Source organism: Ochotona curzoniae, unplaced genomic scaffold (genome assembly GCF_017591425.1).
Source record: "Ochotona curzoniae isolate NIBS_2020 unplaced genomic scaffold, NIBS_Ocur_1.0 scaffold_3171, whole genome shotgun sequence".
NCBI lineage: Eukaryota > Metazoa > Chordata > Mammalia > Lagomorpha > Ochotonidae > Ochotona > Ochotona curzoniae.
Window position 1 is genome coordinate 4322889 of NW_024467104.1, and position 15925 is coordinate 4338813.

General features: G+C 50.2%; 1 protein-coding gene across 7 annotated transcripts in view; it reads left to right on the forward strand.

Moving 5' to 3' along the window:
• CD6 (CD6 molecule) overlaps positions 1-15925 on the forward strand; it is a 39580-nt gene that overhangs the window by 11902 nt on the left and 11753 nt on the right. The window lies entirely within an intron of this gene.

The window sequence follows — 15925 nt, forward strand, 5'->3', positions numbered from 1 at the left end:
CCCTAATTCCTTCATGGAAGATATCTTTCTCAGGCTAGCACCATGGCGTAGCAAGCTAAGCCTCAGCCTGCAGCACCAGTATACTTTATGGGCGCTGGTTTGAGTCCCAGGAATTCCACGTGTTTTGTTTTTCAATTTTTGAAGATTTATTTCTTTTATTGGAAAGGCAGATCTACAGAGAGAAGGAGAGAAAGATCTTTTGTTCACTGGTTCATTCCCCAAGTGGTCACAATGGCCGGAGCTGAGCTGATCCAAAGCCAGCAGCCAGGATTCTCTTCCGGGTTTCCCACACAGGTGCAGGGTCCCAAGGCTTTGGGCCGTCCTCTACTGCTTTCCCAGGCTAAAAGCAGGATGCTGGAAAGGAAGTGGAGCATCCAGCATGCAAACCAGCATCCATCTTGGATCCTGGCGGATACAAGGCAAGGATTTAACCACTAGGCTATTGTGCCCGGCCCAAGGGTTCCACTTCTGATTCAGCTTCCTGCTAATTGCCTGGGAAGGCCGTGGAGGAGAATCCAAATCTGAGACCACCGTATCTCCATGGGGTACCCAGAAGAAGCTCCTGGCTCCTAGCTTTGGACTGACCCAGCTCTGGCCAAAGTGGCCATTTGGAGAGTGAACCAGTGGATGGAAGATTTTTCTCTCTCTTTCTCTCTATAATTTTGTATTTCAAAAAAAAAAAAAAAATCTTAAAAAAAGTTTAAAATAAAATCAAATAAAGAAGTCTTTCTCCCAGGACAAGATCAGAGAGAGGAAGAGAAAGGGAAGTTGGGCCAGCTGTTCCAGCCTGGTGTTCCAACTGGTTGAACTGGTGTGTCTTTCAGGCAAAACAGGAAACCATTCATGGTCCATGGTCTGTTGCGTCTTGAAATTTCTGGAATTGAGTAACTCGTTACTGATAATGTTTTGCATTCAGATGGTGAGCTGGTACTCACACAGGGCACTTCAAAGAGTTCATGGGAAAACAGGATTAAAAATGAGTTTACTTTGATGCAGGAGAGTTTCAAAGTCCATGCATATAGTCTATTCAAAATTCATGGTTTTCACAAACTTTCTGGAGACTCATCATGCTGTCTTTTTTGTGGTGGCTCAGCAGGGGCCTGGCCAGCCACTGAAATCCCACGTCTTCACATTTCTGCAGCAGAGCGTGCGGCCTTTCACATCACGTCGAATAAATGAGCAGCCACACGTCGGGTCTGGCTGTCCGCAGACTCTCTGGGCCTGAGTCTCAGAGAGGGAACTGTGCGAGGTGGTTCCACAACAGAGGCTGTTGAGGCCTGGCCTGCAGAGCCTGTCTTACTCCCCTGACAGTCCCTGGGAAACTGAGGCTGACGTGGCCATGGATGTTAGCAAAGGCCACTTGGGGCTCCGAGAGGCCAGAACCAACGATCTGGAAGAACTGGGATTTGAACCTGTATGAGCCTGGCTTCAAAACCTACACATCTCTCTCTCGTTCTGCTGTGTTCTGAGGCTGTGGTGTCCTTTGGAGGCCAGTTTCTCTGCTCCCCAGGACTCCAGAGTTTGGAAATGAAGCCACTGCCCAGTGCAGTAGCATTTAGGGCATATCAGGACTGAGTAGGTAGTGAGCCACTGGCTGGGCCAGGTTTCACCCCATGCAGCGGGTGCCAGTTGCGGGAGCCTGTCATGCCCACTCAAACTTCCTGGAAGGTTCCAAGCACCCTGTAGGCTTTGGCACCTGCTGGACCTCTTCTTACCCAGGTTTAAAAATCTGAAGACTGCACAAGTGGGGGTGGATGGGAAGGGGTCATTGATCGTGATGTTAGTCATTGGTGAGATTCAAGGGCGAAAAGCAGCCAGGTCTCCCCAGCTTGCCTAGCAGGATGGGGGATTCCAGATGCCAGGGCATGGGCAGGGGAAGAAGATGCGCTCACAGGATGTGCTGAGAGACTGGAAGGCCACTGCCTGCGAATTCTCCTCCCAGCTCTCTCTCCCCTTGGAAAGATGCAAGGCCAGCATCACAGGTCCTATGGTCAAGACCTGGGGCTCCACTTCTGTCGGTGACGTTTCCATCCTTGTAAGTCCTGCCTCTCTGCTCAGACCCTGCTCACCTGCTCTTTGGCGTCACAGCTGTTCCCTCCCACCTCAGCCTCCTAGGGGACTCTTTTCTGAGATAACACATACAAGTGACCAGAATCAACCGCACATACCTGTGTACCCTGTGTTAGACTGTGAGCCTGACGCAGAACCCAGCTGAGAGTAGTGAAGTATTGCTTCCTTTACTAAGGAAAGAAGGAATGACATCCACTTGGCCAAGGGTTCAGAGAGGTGAGAGATGGTGGAAGGCCTAGAAGTGAAGAGGCCATTTGAGATGCCCCCATCTCATGCTGGAGTGCCTGGGTTGGAGTTTCCCCATTGCTTCAGATCCAGGTTCCAGCTCTTGTGCGTCCTGCGAGGCAGCAGGTTGAGTCGACGCCATTCACGAGGGACACCTGGATTGGCTTCTTGGCTCTCAGCTTTGGCCCGACCCAGCCCCGGCTGGTGCAGGTGGGGGAGAAACAAACTAGTGGATGAGATAGGGCTCCACCCCGTCTCTGGCTGCCTCTCTGTCTCCGCTCTGCCTAAATAAAAACAAAAGAATGAGGGCTTAAGAGGACCGTACTGGCTCTCAGACTAATCTTGTGGGCCGACAACTTAGAGTGTGGGCCTGGGTATGGAGCGATCTGAAGTCAAATCCCATTCCACCTGTTAGTTACTGTGACCTTGGGCAAGTCATTTTATGCCCCCGAGCCTTCATTTTCTCATCAGGGAAACCAAGGCCTTCCGGTCTCATAAGGAGATAAATGAGTGCATGCCGTGTGTGTAGAGCAAGGCACACATGGGGAACAGCAGGTGTGATCTCCCTACCAGGACAGCCACATTTATATCACGAACTTGAACCCAGGGGACCGTTGAATTCTTTGGTTGCTGGCGATTACCAGTCCCTGGCTGTTCATGACACAAGCTGACCATAGACCACTGATCTAGATATCTCTAATGCTTTCCAACTTCTCTTTGAACTTAGGTCTGAGCCTGGATTTATTGAAAAAGAGCAGGTGGCTGGGAGTTTGATCATGCGTACATGAAGGGGGGTGGGCAGAGGAGACTCGTCAGGTGCCCCCAGGAGACACTTTGATTCTAGCTTGAAAATGACTAGTTCCTTCCCAGCATGCCTTCTCTTATGGATCCTCCGGCCCCCCAGAAAGGCCTCCACATCCTCCTGGGTTGGGGGACTTTTGTCCCTCACCCACGCTCAGTTTAACTCACCAGAAACTGATAGTCCATCAACTCAGGGAGATGGCAAACAGGGGCCCCTCCTGGCAGCCAGTGGGTGGGGCAACCCCCCCGGGAAATCCTGAACAACCCAGCACTTTCGACTTTGTTCCTGCAGAAACCCAGTGCAGCCTTGTCACAGAGTGGCCACACTCCAGGGCTTTTACTCAGCCATTTGCTCTCTTGAGTTTGGAGCCAGGCTGCCAGGTCTTGCCTAGCCTCCAAACCTTGGCTCAGGGTGCCCTGCTACCTTCTCTCAACTACCCAGGTTGGCAGGATGGAGGGGAGAGAATTAGGAAGTGAAGTTGAGTTTGAACACTGGTTCTGTCAACTGCAGGCTGGGTGACTTTAGGCTGGTAACTTGCCCTCCCCGAGTCTCTCTCTTTTTTTAAATGGATTTTGTAATAAAAACTCCCCACCAGGTCCTCCTGGTGCACATGTAAAATGCTCATGGCAAAGGAAGTCCTCCTAAATGCTGGATCTGCTCCGGCTGCCCTAGTGACATGCTGCTTGGCCCAGAGACCACTGTCCCTGCCGTAACTTCCTGGACTCACGACCACTCCTCTTCCTCCACACCCCCTGGAGCAGGTTGTCTGTGCCTCTGTCTGCATCTGACCTGTAGAGACAGGGCTTGAGGCAGCCCCTGACACCCAGGCCTCCCTTCCCTCTGTCTTTCCCTAGCAGAATCCAGCATGGGCCTGATCCCACAGGGTGCAGGGTCCCAAGGCTTTGGGCTGTCCTTGACAGTTTTCCCAGGCCACAAGCAGGGAGCTGGTTAGGAAGTGGAGCTGCTGGAATTAGAACCAGTGTCCATACAGGATCCTGGTGCATGTAAGGCAAGTACTTTAGCCACTAGGTTATTATTGCGCCAGGCCCCCCTTTTAACTTAAAAAAAAAATTATTATTGTTATTTGAAAGGCAGAGTTACACAGAGAAAGTGAAACAAAGAGAGATTTTTTTTTTTTTTTCCACATTCACTGGTTCACTCCTCAAATGCCTACAACAGCCAGGGCTGGGCCAGGTCAGGAGTCAGGAGCCTGCAGTTCCATCCAAGTCTTCTATGTGAGTGACGGGGCTCCAGCACTTGAGCCGTCTTCCACTGCTCTCCCAGCTGCTTTAGCAGGGAGCTGGATTGGAAGCGGAACAGCTGGCATCGGATGGGTACTCACATAGGATGCCAGTGACACTGGGAGCGGTTTAATTTGCTGTGCCACAACACCAGTTCCTGCTTTCATTTTAAAAAAATAAAGTTTATTTTTATTGGAAAGTCAGCTTCACAGAGAGAAGGAGAAACAGAGAGGAAGATCTTCCATGTGCTGGTTTGCTACTCAAGCAGCTGCAATGGCCAGAGCTGATCTGATCTGATCTGAACCCAGGAGCCAGGAGCCTCTTCTGGGTCTCCCACACAGGTGCAGGGTCTCAAGGCCTTGGGTCATCCTCTACTGCTTTCCCAGGCCACAGGCAGGGAGCTGGGTGGGAAGTGGAACTGCCGGGATACAAACCGATGCTCCTTTGGGCTCCTGGGGCAGGTAAGGCTAGGACTTTGGCTACTAGGTTGCCATGATGAACCCCTGCTTTCATTTTGAAAAGTTTGTTTTTATTTTGATCACTAAAAATTTATATGGTAAAAAATGTTAATAGAATCTAGGAGATCCAGGGGAGGGGAAACTTACCAGTATGCTTTCAAAGAGAACTATTCTGGAATCGTACAGGCATTTTGTCAGAAAACTGCCAATGCGGAGAAGAGCAGAGAGAATGTTCTAGCAAGGCCCAGGCGTCTCCACCAGCAAGGTGTAAGAGAGGTTGACATTTTTGTCTTATTTGTTCAGACCTGCAGCAGTCAGAAAGCCTACGATGCTGGAGAAAACTTGCTCAACCTTTACGCCCCAAGCCTTACAACCTGCAGCCTGGCCTGGGCAACTGGTCCTTCCACCTCTTTGTTTTCCATGACACCGTGATGTAGCTGTAATGCCAGTGGGTATTGTGACGTATGTCACATTGTATACAAACTACAGTCAATTGGATGACGCTGTGACTTCTGTTCTCATTGGTTTCAAGACCTGCCCAAGTGGATAGTTTTGGATCCAGCTCATTCAGCCATCCGAGTCATCCGGTCTGTGACAGAGCACAGTATCTTTGCTTCTAGCTGGTGAGCTTTGGTATTATCTTAGTTTCTCCTATTATTATTATTATTATTATTTTAATCCTAAACATGTGAAGTAATAGAGAATTCTTGTCTAGAACTAATACATAAAGGTGTGACTTGGTTGTCAAATACGAACTTCAAATTGATGAGGATATCATCGGCTATTTTTCTTGTTATTATTGTCTGACAGCCAGAGAGAGGCACACACACACACACACACACACACACACACACACACAGTGCTTCCACTTCCATTTGTAGATCACTAAATGCCTGCAACAGCTGGGACTGGGCCAGGTTCAAGTTAGCAGCCAGCAACCCGATGTGGGTGCAGGCACCCAGTGGCTTGGGCCATCACTGCGGCTTCCTAGGTGCGTATCAGCAGGAGGCTCAAGGTGGGCGTGGAGCTAGGACTTGACCTCAATGTTCTGATCCGGGACAGAATGTGTCCCATCACACCACATGCTGACTCCTAGGCACCGCATGTGCGAGAGTAGGATCTTTGTGTCTTTTGTTTGTAATCTGCTCAAGTCACTTATACCTACACACACACACATCCACCACCCAGACGCTTTGACTCCTTGAGGTCTGCTTGGACCCTGGGTTTTCCTTGTGACCTTCAGTCAGTCCTGGAGATGAGGGAGACCAGTTAGGTTAGGAAGGGACCCACCCAAGGTCACAGAGCAGTAAGGAGCAAGCCAGGTTTGAACTCAGGCACACTGGACTCCACCCCAGCACTCTGTCTGTGGCCAGATGCCTAACAGATGGTTTGCCCAGGACCTGGGGAAGGGCTCCTGCCAAGACCTGCAAAATGGAAGTGCCAGAGGCAGGGCAGAGATGTCCTCCTCCCCCATTCAGGACACTTGACAGAGGGTGGAGAAGATGGGGCAGGAAAAAGGCCAGTGCCTCTGCAGGCAGCTCGTGACCCTCCCACCACGAGGGCTGTGTCTCTTTGAAGCATCTGGAGCTGTGGAGAAGGTACCGTTTGGCCCAGGGATCCGAGTGAGCCTGCAGCCTCAAGGCCAAGATCGCAGGAGCTTCTGCTTTCACAGGCACTCCTGTTACTATGGCAACCATGGCCCTCATTTCCTCTCCAGGAATGCGGATGCCAGACTGGCAGAGCCAGGGAAGGGAACAGCCAAGCTGTGGATCTGAGGCAGTGTGGCTGAGCATTAGAAGAAAGACGGGGAGAGAAAAAGAAGAATTGCAGTCTTGGGGGAACTGTCATTGTCCCTTTGGAGAGAAGGCTGAGGGGGCCCCTGTCACACCTGGTCACAGGGAGCTCCAGGAAGTTCATGAAAATGGGAATGAAGTGTTTCATTTAGAGCATTTTAAAAACATTTATTTATTTTTATTGCAAAGTCAGAGATATATAGAGAGGAGGAGAGACAGAGAGAAATATCTTCCATCTGGCAATTCGCTCCCTAAGTGACTGCAACAGCCAGTGCTGTGCCAATCCAAAGCCAGGAGGCAGGAGCTCTTCCTGGTCCCCCATGCGGGTGCAGGGCCCCAAGGCTTTGGGTCGTCCTTGACTGCTTTCCCAGGCCACAAGCAGGAAGCTGGATGGGAAATGGGGCTGCTGGGATTAGAACTGGCGTCTACATGGGATCCCGGCACATTCAAGGGAAGGACTTTAGCCGCTAGGCCACAGTGCCGGGCCCTAGAGGATTTTTTTGAATCTATGCATGCAAGGAGTCTTCAAAATTTTTTTTATAAAAATATGTATTAAACCTTTCAAAACACTTTTTTGTATCACAATGGGTTTACCGTTGAGTTCCATTATCCATGCACTTTGGGAGGTATCTTGGTATGCTAAGTGGCGGCCACCTTCCCCTCCTCACCTGGTGCTGAAGGAGGGAAAGGCCGAAGCCTCGGGGTGGGGACCACCGCAGCAGCTGTCACCTCCCAAGTGCCAGCTTTTCACATTTAACAGCCTTCACAGCTGTCCTGGCTGACTGGAGGATTAAGCCCAGAGCAAGGTGAAAGCTGACCCCAGCTGGGCTCCTGGCTTCCTCAGGGTCACACAGCTGGTGGTTCAGATCACTGCTTTATCCGGTCCCAGAGTCCCTGACCTGCTTATGCAGAGAGAATGTCCAGGGAGTAGGAGCTGCGATGAACTGAGTCTTGTGCTGCGTCCCCCGCCGTTCCACTTCTCTCCCTAACCCCCGGCACTGGGAGGAAGCTCAGTAAAGGTTAATGGAATTGAATGCAGGCTGGTGACAGACTCATCTCTCAGCCTTCAGGAGAAGAAGGCTCACACGCTTTCACCTTCCTGAGAGAGAGAGAGAGAGAAAGACAGGAAAATTGAATCTACCCCAAGGCAGGCGAGCCACGCTGCTGTCATCGCCAAGCTCCCTTCCTGCAGCCACCACGGCTGCCCTTCACTTCCCCTTGCACTTGGAGGTGGGAGAGGAGGGATTTAAAATCCGGGCCTGCACAGTGGGAGTCTGTAGGGCCAGGTCCTCTGTGCTGTGACACGGTAACAAGACGGAGATGAAAAAACTGAGATGAATGGCGTTGGCCCTTTGGGGACTGGGACTCAGAGCTTTTGCTGTTCACCTCGCCCTGTCCATCAAAAGGGTAGCGTTGTCCTTGTGTTCTCAGGCACTCGCTAAGTGGAATGAGACAATGTGAAGGAAAAGGAACCAAACAAAATTTTGTGAGAGACAAAAGTGACTGCAATCTTCCTGGGCGTTGCAGGGCATGCAGTGCAGCCCAGATATAACCTGGTCTCTGCCGTGGGCATCCTCATCTGGGCTGGTGTGGATGACACTACCCCAGGAAGCTCCACACAGCCTGGATGAAATAAAGGACACTCCAAGGCCCCCCTCCCAGTCAGATGCGCCGTCAGTGCCGTCAGGCCTGGGCTGCTGTCCAATTTGAATCCATTCATAGCATCCTCTGCCCTTTACCCAGTGCTCTCAGTTAACAACATCGAGGGAACTCTTGTGATTCATGGCAACCCCTGCATCCTCCGACATGTGGGGACCCTCCCCCTAAATCCAGCACTCTCTTGGTTGATAGTCCTTCCCATTTCCACCTAGTGTGCAAGTCACATAGCTGTGGAGAGGGGGGTGTGCTAGCTTGTTGCTGAACAGTAGGACCTTACCCTGTCCACGCAGCAGGGACTGTGGGACAACAGCCATTCAGACTCCCTACCCCAGCACAGGATGGGCTCCTCCCTGCTGCTCGTGTTTGGAGTTAGAAGCCCTTTCGGAAGTTAGTCCCTCGCAGGTGGGGGTGGAAGGTTTGAATTGTATCCCTATCAGGAGTCCTGGTGGGTGAACACTTCCAAGTTCAGGGAAATCCGAGGCTGTCATCCTTTGCGTGGTCACTCACGGACAGGGAAGCCAGTAAGCTTAATCCCGGTCTGGTGGAGAGGAATGTCAAGAAGCTGGTCTTGCAGGGGCCAGTGGGTTAAGCTGCCATTTGCAATACTGGTGTCCCATATCTGAGCACCAGTTTGAGTCCTGGCTGTGCTGCTTCCAATCCAGCTTCCTGCTAATGTGCCTGGGAAAATACCAGAAGATGGCTTAAGTGCTAAGTACCTGCCACTCCCGTGGGAGACCAGGATGGAATTCCTGGCTCCTGGTTTTGGTTTGATCTAACCCTGACCATTTGGACCATTTGGGGAGTGAGCTGGTAGGTAGAAAATCTCATCTCTCTAACAGGTTGTCTTTCAAGTAAGAGCGGCAGGTGCACTGCGCGGGGGATCGCCGCTGTATGGCTCTGACTTCCCAAGAACTTTGGCGCATGCCTTCCCTCGGGTCCCACTTGCTGTAATTATTCAGCAGGATCATTAGCCTAGGCTGTGACAGTCACCACGTTTTCTCAGTCTCAACAGCCAACAGAGCACTTGTCCACAGAAAGGCTTCTGAGAGAAGCTTCACGAGCTTTAGCTTGTGGGTCAGAGATGGCAAGGTGCAGAGTGGCGAGCTGACTGGCTGCAGTCACTGCAAAGGCTCCAACCCAAGGCATAGGACACAACACCCCTGTTCTCTTCCCCAGTGCTGTGCTGGCTTGTACAAATGGTGTAATGTCAAGTTTTCTAGTAGCCACAATAGAGAAAAGGAAAAAGAGACAGGTGAAGTAGATTTATTTAAGACTTTCGTTTTTATTTATTTGTTTATTTGAGAGAGATAGATGGAGAAGATACAAAGACAGATCTCTTATTCACTGATTTACTTCCCAAATACCTGAAACAATCAGGTCTGGGCTAGGAGAAGCTATGAGCCCCGAACTCAACTTTAATCTCCCATGTGAGTGGCAGAAACCCAATTATCTGAGCTATCACCTGCTGCCTAGCACGGTACACATTAGCAGGAAGCAGGAGCAGGGCCAAGTGTCGAACCCAATCACTGTAATATGGGATGCAGTCACCACATGAAGGGTTCAAGTTGCTTTGCCAAGCACCTGCTCCTGAAGTTCATTTAACTATATATGTCATGAACCCAGTGTATCAGAAATATTATCATTCCAACATACTATCACCATAAAAAGTAACGGAAAATTTTTATTTCTTCTTATTTTTTTTTTTTTACCAAGCCTTCAAAAACACAATGTGTATATTTAAAACACAGCTCTATTTGAACCCTGAAGTTCCATCCAAAATTAACACCAGTATTTAGATTTTGTGACATTTACGATTGAAAAAGGAGAGTCAGGGGCCTGGCACGATGACTCAGTGGCTAAGTCCTCTGCTTGCACGTGCCGAGAGCCCACTGGGTGTTGGTTCATGTCCTGGCTGCTCTACTTTCCATCCAGCTCCCTGCTTTGTGACCTGGGGAAATAGCCGAGGATGACCCAAAGCCTTGGGACCCTGCACCCACATGAGAAACTTGGAAGAAGCTCCTGGCTCCTGGTTTCAGATCAGCTTAGCTCTGACCATTGTGGCCACCTGGGGAGCAAACCAGCAGATGGAAGATCTTTCTGTCTCTACTGTCTTAAATTTGCCTTTCTAATAAAAATAAATGATTTTTTTTTTTTAAAAAAGAGTCACATATCCAAGTTGTTCAAAACATTTTGATGACAATGGCCTGACCTCTGTCCTGCTAGATGAGAGTGCATTACTGTGCCATGCACAGTAATGGTTAAAAGGGTAGCTTTTAGAACAGGACTACCCAGATTCCAGTCTTGCCTCTATAATCCACCAGCTCATTATGTAGTGTGGGGATTCAAACCAGCCCTACATGTAGAACACACAGATAAGGCATGCAGCACGTTTCCAAGAGATGTTGTCTAGTACTCTGTATGTTGCTCAATTATAATCAGAGAAGGAAAGGACTGGAAGAGCTCCAAGCCTCATCAATCTATGGTTGTGAAAGTGAGACAATTGTTCCAGAGAAGGTCAAGGTCTCAAGGTCACACAGCAAGCCAATGGCAGGAATCAACCTGCACCTGCCAAAAGTCTGTCCGATGGTGCCTCTATTGTGGTCTCCATCAGTTCTAATATTTTCAACAAACATCTTGACTCCCCCCCAGGCTGTTGAAGTCTTCATTGCTTCCTGAGAGTGAGGATGGCTTTGGCCAACAAGGCTACATGGTCTGCCAGATTTTCCCTGTAGCTCAGGTGAGCAGAATGAGGGAGCAGTCAGGATTAAAACTCACTGAGACCCGCATATGGGATCTTGGTGCATGCAAGGCGAGGACTTCGGCTGCTAGGCTACCGGGCTGGTCCTTGCAAACACTTTTAATGCACTGCCTTTTCCTAATTAGTCCATCTCTTGGAGATGATTCAGCTCTCTCCAATTTGGGGTTTTTGCTTCTGTTTCTTTTCTTGTTGGTGTTTTTGTTTTCCATTAGAAACAATGTTTCCAGAAGCTTTCTGCCTCTGACTGATTGAGGAATTGGCTTATTTAACCCTCATGATGTACATCTGATTCCCATTCTACAGAGGGGGTACCTCAGGTTCAGAGAGGCTTATGGTTTGTCTGAGCCACGTGGTTAAAAGGAGCTTGGCTGTGTGCAATTCTCAATCATGGACTTGAACCTCCATGCCACTTTGGTATTCAGGACTCCTTCTCTCCCTCCCTCCCTCCCTCCCTTCCTTCCTTCCATTTTATTTATTTGAAAGGCAGAGTTACAGAGAAGGAGAGGCGAGGAAGATAGAGATCTTGCGCCCATTGTTTCACTCTCCAAGCGGCCACAGTGGCTGGGTTTGGGCCAGACCAAAGCCCAGAGCCAAGAACTTCATCCAGATCTTCCGCGTGGGTGGAAGGGACCAAAGTACCTGGGTCGTCTTCTGCTTTTTTCCCAGGCTCGTTAGCGGACAGCTGGATCAGAAACTCAGCAGTTAGAACTCAAATCGGACTCTGGTAGGGAATGCTGCTGTCACATTTGGCAGCTTAGCTGGCTGCACCACCATGTGGCGGCAGGATGGTTTCCCTAGGCAGGTCCCCAGAGGCGGAATTAACTGAATCCAGGGAACTTGCTTTGATGTTGCAATCCTTGTTGTTGAAGCTGTTGGCATGTGTACTCCCAAACACTTCCCCATGGCTTTTTTTGGAGTGTGCTCCGGCAGGTGACATGTACCACACTTCCCACACTGGTTCTCCTTGGCGCTCCCTTCTCCGAATGCCTACAGGCGTGGTTTCATCTCCGTCACCCACTCAGCTCTCTGCCTGTGTTTCTCTTAGCATGCCCAGTGAAGTGAAGGGGCAGTTCCGCTCGAGCTGGTGGTGTTGCTGGTTGCCTGGAGCTGGCTGTTTTGTATCTTCAGTGGACCTTAATTCTGCATCACACAGAGTGAACATCAGGGTCATGTCTTCTCAGGCTCTGGGCTGGGGACCGTTTTGTGCTCTTATCCTTCCTGGCTTGGAGTGTCCCTGGCTACACTTCCCCTGGTCTTTCTCAGGGTCCCATCCCATGGAGGGGCTTCTGCCTGGAGCTGGTCTAAAAAGGCACCTGCCTCCTTCCTGTGCTGGGCAGGGCTCTCTCAGTTTTTTTCTTCTCCTCTGCTCTGCTTCATCAATTCCCCATCTTGTGCCCTCCCTTTCAGAATCTGGGGCACAACTCAAGATGTTTTTGAGGCACACACAGGATAGATTCAGATGGCAAATGAACTGGGTGTTAAGTAACACTAAGTCACACAATAACTATAATTTGATTAGTCCTTCTCAATGTCCCACCAGTCTGTTTTTTTTTTTCAAAATAAATCTATTTATTCATTTATTTTGTTTGGAAATCAGAGAGAAACAGACTTAATTGCCCATTTGCTTGTTCATTGCCCCAGATAGCAACAATGGCTGGGGCTGGGCCAGACCAAAGCCAAGAACTGGGGATTCAGGTCTCCTGTGTGGGCGATAGGGATCCAAGCACTTAACCATTAACTGCTGCCTCCCAGAGCACACGCTTGCAGGAAGCTGGGGTTGGAGATGGAGCTAGAAGCCAAAAGCAGGCCCTGTGATTTGCAACGCAGGCCCCCGAACCAGCAGCTGCACTGCTAGGCCAAATGTGTCCCCAAGGGGACTGAGGGTGACGCACCTTTTAACATGTCTAGTAGGGTTTCCTTATTATGACACCTATTGTTATACCTACCTTCTATTTCATTCAAGCAATATAAAGATCTCCTTACACGTTTTAAGATTTTTCTAATTTTTTGTCCATCAGCACATGCACCTAGCTTTGTTGCCAGAGGTGGCTGGAATAGAGGTTCTGGTTTTCCCACAAGGAAGAATTTGAGCTGTGAGACAGAGCAGCAACAAGGCCTAATGAGTTAGGGTGCTGGTCAGAACAGGTGGGCACTTCTTCAGATGGATCTGGGCGTGCCTAGCCACTCAGATCTGGGTAGCAAAATCGCAAGGTTTGATGGAGTACACCTGATAGGTCAGGTGGGAGGCTCAGCGAAGGACAGAGAGCTGAGAGCAAAGGCTGTGTTCAGATTGGGGTTTGTAAGTGGGCGGGATGCAACTTTGCTCTCTGAACTCCCCTCTGCGCCCACCTTCTCCTAGACAAAGGGATTGCTGACATGGGTGGAATTCCTTCCGAGGTCTTATTACCCAATGTTATTGGATTGCATAGCCCGTTTGGCACTAGGCAAAGAGAATGTTCCTGGGGGGCTCTCTTTGTGGCTGGGGCCACCTAGGAAGTTATGGGGGCGAGTGTGAGGCTTTGGAGTGTGAAATTCCAGCCTGTTCCTGAGCCTGCTGCATGCCTTGCCTGGCTTTTTTCTTGGGCCCCTTTTACACACCTGTGCTAATTTGTATCTTCCCACCTAACCACGTCACACCCATGGGATTACAGTACACACAACTTTATAAACACAGCCTTTGAAAATCGTTCTGTACCATTGTTCTTTTTTTTTTTTTTCTACACCTTGATTCTCTGACTCAGCACAGTGTGGAAATCTCTCTAACCGGTGTGGGCCTCTTTCTTTCCAAAGGGCTGTGTCGGGTGTCGCACTGTGGCTGGGCCACGATGAACTCAGCGGTTCCCTTGTGGACACATGTTCACTCTGTTTCCAATTTTTTGCTATTTAAAAAACTGCACAGAACTTTTTTTTTTTTTAAAATTTTTAGAGTGAGTGCACAGGAAAAGGCTAACGGTTCCTTTGCACGTGAGTGTGGTTGTAGAGAAAGGGCGAACCGATGCAAAGGCAGATGGGAATCACAGGACCAGCTAAGTGATGGCCATGCCAGGAAACTTGGACACTGCACTGGGCCCTCGGTTGTGAACAGAGGCCTGGCTCCCAGGGGCTGGGGCAGGGAGGTGTCTGCAACTTCTGCTTTTGCTCCTGCTGTTCAGAAGAGAGAGACTACACACAAGTTGGGCTGTCTTCTTGGGGTAGGGGATGGGAGACTCAGACAGAGCTAGCACAGAGCAGAGCTGGAGCCCTGCACATGTATGCGTGCATGGTCTGTCACATCCTAGCACATGCAGTCACGCCCACGCATGTTCACACACCGCAGCCCGCATCCCAACCCCTCCCCTCCCCCAACACTTGAGAAATGCCGAAAGCGACAGCAGAGCCCTGGGACCCGTTGCTGTGGGAACCAGGACTCTGCAGTCCTAACTTGTGGGCATCTGAATTCTTGTTCTGAATATTGCATTAGCTGCAGAGTTTGTGCTCTGAATTCTGAGTGATTCCCCTCCAGGGGGTCAGCCTGGGCAGCCGAGCAGGGAGCTGGTGAGGATGGGCAGTTACAGCCTCATTCTTTGCTGTCTGGGTGATGGAGTGGTCCAGATGGAAGCAAGCAGGAAGGAGGGCAGTGGCTGTAGGGGGTATGTGCGTGTGTGTGTGTGTGTGTGTGTGTGAGAGAGAGAGAGAGAGAGAGAGAGAGAGAGAGAGAAAGAATGCTCATCAGGGTGGGAAGCCACTGAATTTTTTTTTTTTTTAGATTTTGCTACATTGTTATTTTAAATTTTTGCATTTTATGGTGCAATTTTGTAGGCCATTGAATCTTGCTGGGTCTTCAGCCTCTGTCAGTCAAGCCAGGTGGGGCGAGGTGGTGACAATAAGACTCGCCCCCTAATCTGGAGGAACCTAGTGAAGGGTGGTTGCTTAAGTCACACAAAATCCAAGTCAGGTCAGCATCCTCCTCTGTCTTCCAGCTGCTTCTGGAACCCAGGACCTTCTCACATCCTGCAACAGGGAAGACACCAAGTATGGATGTTAGCTCTCTCCTCCCTGCAGTGGCTGGAAGGGAGCATGCATCCTTCTATGCAAGCTTCCACTGCCCCAACCCAGCTGCAGGGGAGATCAGACGAGGCCGAGAGCCAGGTCTCAGGGGAAACCAGGCCATTCTGAAGGCCTGGTCCCGTGCGGGGTGGGGGCGGGGTGTGGTAGACCAGGGGTCCAGGTCCCAGGAGACAGTTCATAGCTTGGTTCTGCGCTTGCTTGCTAGCCGATGGCCTCGGGGCCACTTTCCAGGCAGGGTTCCCCCAGGAAATAGGAGTTGAAAGGCAGCTTGTTCACAAAGGCACTCCTGCAACGCAGTGATCAAGGGCACCATGCTCGGGTCCTCAGGAGAGAGGACCTGGGGTGATCTGTGAGATGCCAAAGATGGGCATGAGGAGGCAATTACCTTGGGAGAAGCAGTGACTTCAGAAAAGGCACAGCCTGCCCGAGGGACCTCATAGAGAGGAGTCTGAAAGCAGCATGCAGCATCGCTGGCCTCTTGCCCTCCTGTCTCTGCTGGGGCTCACACTGGCTGACATCAGCAGATGCCTTCAAATGGCCGTGAAGATCTAGTTCCAATGGAGCCGCCTTGTGGGACAGAGCAAGGAGTGACTCTGGAAGCACAAACGGCCATTGTCTAGCACAGCATCCCTTTATTTAAATGTAGTTTTTTAAAAAGAAAATATTTATTTATTTATTATTGGAAAGACAAATCTGTAGAAAGAGAGACAGAGAGAAAGATCTTCCATTTGCTAGTTCACTTCCCAAGTGGCCTCAGAGACAGCCAATCCAAAGCCAGGAGCCAGTGGCTTCTTCCAGTTCTCTCATCTGGGTTCAGGATCCCAAGGCTTTGGGCCGTCCTCCTCTGGTTTCCCAGGCCACAAGCAGGGAGC